The sequence below is a fragment of the Myotis davidii genome, unplaced genomic scaffold (assembly GCF_000327345.1).
Source record: "Myotis davidii unplaced genomic scaffold, ASM32734v1 scaffold820, whole genome shotgun sequence".
NCBI lineage: Eukaryota > Metazoa > Chordata > Mammalia > Chiroptera > Vespertilionidae > Myotis > Myotis davidii.
This window is the reverse complement of record NW_006291981.1, coordinates 444,107-448,585: the sequence shown is the minus strand read 5'-3', so window position 1 is coordinate 448,585 and position 4,479 is coordinate 444,107.

The following is a 4,479-nucleotide window of genomic DNA, read 5'->3' as shown; positions in this document are numbered from 1 at the left end:
CAGAGAAAGATAAATACCACATGATCTCACTCATTTGTGGATTATAGAGAACAACATAGACTGATGAACAGGGACAGATCCAAAGACAGAGAAACAGCGATCAGACTATCAATCCCCAGAGGGAAAGTATGGGAGTGAGGGGGTAAGGGGAAGAGATCAACTAAAGGAATTGTATGTGTGCATATAAGCCAAACCCATGGACATGGACAACAGGGGGATGAGAGCATGAGTAGGGAGGGGGAGGATGGGGGTTAATGGGGTGATAAGGAACATTTGTAATACCTTAACTAATAAAGAATTAAAAAACAAACAAACAACAACAACAACAAAAAACATATCCAGGCCCTGTTCAGGCTATGTCAGGTGTGAGGCTCCCTGCTGGTGTGAGGCTGAGGGCAGCATTTTTTCCTCCTGACGACCGACCAGCCCAGAACTTCTATTAATTCATTCAACAAATTTTCATCAATTTCTTACTAAGTTTGCTTTATTGCACACTTAGTAGTTCACTTCAAAGTGCAGGGAGTATGGCAATGAGTACAATAGGCCAAGTCTCTCTCTCAGAACTGCATCTGCTACTGGAGACAGACAATAGCAAGTGAGTAAGCCCTAAGAGGCCACCTCCCAGTGAGGCCAGAGGGACAGCCGCACTGCAGGGTTGGAGGGCGTGGCAGAATCAGCCCTGTGGGAGGGCAGGGCTGGGGAACCCTGCCAAGGGCCATTCAAAGTTATCAACTTAAGTTATCTGGCACCTGCTAGATTTGGTCAGACATTTAATTCCCTCACCCCTCCTGCCTTGGCAGAGCCAGACAATGATTTTGAGGGCCTTCTATGGCGAGGCCAAGGGCTGAGGGCCAAGGGCTGGGCCTTCCCCCACAGCTGCTGGAGAGGGGCAGAAAAGCTGCTGTGAGAAGGCAGGGCCCGGGGAAGGTAAGGAGCTGTGTGCCTTGCCCCAGTGGGCGTGTGGCTGACAGGTTTGGCTGGAGTGGAGTGAACGAGGGGAACGTAGAAACAGAAGAGACCAGAAAGGTGGGGGGCACTTGACAATAGGGAGCCCTGAGCCAGGGTAGGGGAGCAGGGTGAGCACCCCTGTCTGGTCACCCCTAACCCATCCTCCTGGAGAACAGTCCAGAGGGCATCGAGGGAGGAGGAGGCAGGGTAGGGAGGGTTCCTGTTGCTGGAGGGGCGGTGCCTGTGCCAGGGCAGAGCAGGCAAGTGGGCAGTCTCCGAAACGGGCATTTCCCCTTCAGCAGGGGCATTAGATTTGTATCAGAAATCAGAGTGGGAACTCCAGGCGACCTGACCCGCACCCATCAGTGAGATCTCTCCACAGTCCCGGCTGAGCCCACTCAGCACCCTTCCACCTCGAAGCTCCCTGTGGGCCGTGGTCACTAGCCCTTCGGTCTCTGTGGCTTCGGAGAAACAGACCCACAAAGCACTACTGCGCTTTAGAGGCTGAGGGTGAAATTAAGAACAACTTGCTCGCCATTTATAATTCATGCACCACACACCCCACTCCCCATGCTCCCGAGGGGCTCTCACTAACACCATCGCAAAGCCACTCCCTAATGGCCCAGGAACTATTCCTACATAAAGTGAGAAGACAGGACACAGTGCTATTTGCTATGATATGTCATACAATATAAGGCAGAATGGGAGAGGAAGAGTGGGAGAGGGCGGGGGGGGGGGAAGAGTAGGGAACTGAGAGGGGAGCGGAGCGGAGGGGTGAATGAAAAAATAAACTGGAACGAAACATTAATCGTGGTTATTTCCCTGCTTCAAACTGTAGGGAGATCTTGTGTTAGGAGCTGCAGGGGACACCCCTGGGCGCTCTACGCAAGACCGAGGCTGCAGGTGAAACTGCCTGGCAGCAACCACGTCTCCTTGGGCGCCTGTTCTGCTTGTGCTTTGGAAGGGAGGCCACACCGGGCCTGAGGCGCTCTCATTGGTGCTTCTAGTCCCATTTGGACCTAGGGCTGCCCCAGGACCCAGGTCTGTGGGTGCGCGGCTTCCCGTTGGCAGGACCTGTCTGGGAGGCCACGCAGGGCCGCCTGGTCTGACCGGAGGGTGGAAAAGCCCCGGGGCATCAGGATGTCCTGGGACCAGCTCTGAGCTGTCTGGCTGGCTGTCCTGCGCTGTCTGTCCGTGGGAGCTGGACTCTGTGCTTTGTGTGGGCATTTGCATTTGCCTTGTTTGTCTGCCTGTACATGTGCTGCCTCCCATTGGGAAACTCACATCCGGTCCTGAACACAGCCCTTGGGCGCAGCTTCCGAATTGGGTAGGAAGAGTTCTGTTGACATAAAGGCTTCGGTGCTCATAGAGATTAAGGAACATAACACAGGGGTGTGCAGGCTGGGCGTCCGCTGTGGATGGGAGGGCTGTGTCCTCAGTGCAGCCTCTTTGCTTCCTGGGGTGTCAGCATTCATTCCCCCACCCTCGCCCTGCTTCCCCCGAGGAGGGCCTTTCTGGCGCCCCCACACCAGCGGAACCGATGGAACGGCACCCACAATTCCCTGAACAACCAGGGGTTCCAGCAGCCAGGCCACGCCCCTTCTCTGAGGAGAACACTGTGCTAATGGCGTAAAGCTGTGTGCTCGGGGCTTCATGAGAAGAAGGGCCGCTTTCATCTATGAGCCATTTGCTAGGACTCCACGGCTTCCCTCCCTCTGCAGGATTAGGGGCATCACAGCTCCCTCTCCTCAGACCTCCATCGCCATGAAGAGGGGTCCTATTAGCAGGCAAGAGCTCAGGAAGTTTGCCAACAGTATGGCCACAGGCCGGCCTGGGAGCAGTGAACGCTGAATACAACTAAGCTACCCAAGGGGGCCTGCTATCAGAAAGAGAAGCATCCACTATGGTTTGAAAATGCAGTCTGAGCCAGCGGCCCAGGACTTGCCCACAGAGTCAGTGGGGTCACCCACACATGTGTGCCTGAGTACCAGACGCCAGCAGGGGGGCGTCCTGGCCACGGGGCGTGGAGGGAGTGGACGTGACTCAGGGAAGTGAGCGGCTGTAGTGAGATCTCAGCGTGGCCTACGCAGTAATGTCCTGGTTCCTGGCCATCATCTGTGGGGTGGGCTGGGGACAGCGACTCTTGGTAGGTGCACAGCCACGCGGTTCCTGCATCAGAGCCCAGCCCATCCCCAAAGACACCTGAGACCTCAGCTTCCTTCTCGAGCAGCACCCATCTCCTCCAAAGCTGGCATGGCCGGGGTGGGGCAGGTAGGGGGTGGGGGGAGCTTGCTGTGCTTCTGAAGGGAGGCCCGTAGACCTTCCACGGGCAGAATGAGGTTCTTCTAAGCTCTGCCCACCCCCTTGGGGACTGGCCCCCGCACGCCTGGGCACAGGCCTGTGGCTTTGGGAGTCTGCCCCTGACAGTGGAATGGGCTGCGGGCACGTGCCCTGCGGAAGCGGCCAGTGGAGCAGCCAGGGCTTCATCAGGGCAGAGGCCGCCGTGGAGGTTCAGGAGCAGACCCTGCACTGAGGTGGGAGCTGGAGGAGCCGGGTCCAGGGAGGCCACCCCCTCAGAACCTTCCTGCTGGCAGGTGGGGGCTGAATTGTGGCTGGTGAGCCACACTGTGAAGCCAGGCACTGGGCTGTCCTCCAGGACAGGGGACTCGCTCATGGGAGGCCTTCCCAGCCCGTCCTCTCTAGGCAAAGTCCCAGAAGCCAGAGCCCAAGGCTGAGAGGAGCTGGACCCAGGAAGTGCAGGAGGGGACACTGCTGCTGCTGCTGCTGAGAGAAGAGGTGAGTCGGGAGGAGCCCCTGTGAACAGCCCACCCAGCATCGCTGACTCTCCTCACCTTCCCCTCCTCTTTCATTTCACCTGAGCCCATAGCTGTTCTCTGGCTCACGTTCAGTCTTGGGTTCCCAATGTTTCGAACCTGGGACAAGGGGTGGAGGAGCCTCTGGGCTATACAGACCCACGTGATCTGCTCACCTCGAAGTCATCCCAGTGCCCATGGGCAGTGGGTTTGGGGGGCAAAGAGGTTGTGAGTGGGTGGAGCTTCCCCCATATCCTGAATTTTAGAACTTTAACCTCTCACTGCAGCTGCGCAGAGGGCTAGCTGGGGCGTGGTGTCCAACAGGACATCTGATCACAGAGGATCTTGTGCTGTGTGGCCCGGACAGCACAGCCTCACGTGTTTAACCTCACCCTCCTGTGTGTGAGTGTATGTGTGTGCACACACATGCACACACATGAATATCACACACACACACATGCATACTCACATGCATGCGCGGGAACACACATACACACGGGCACATGCACACACGGGCACATGCATACGCACACACATGCACAGGCACACACATACTCACACACACGCACGCACGCACATACACATGCACACACATGTGCACACACTAACATATGCATACTCACACATGCGTACGGGAAATACATACACACACGCACATGCACACACGCGAGCACATGCATACTCACACATGCACACGCACACACATACACACATGTGC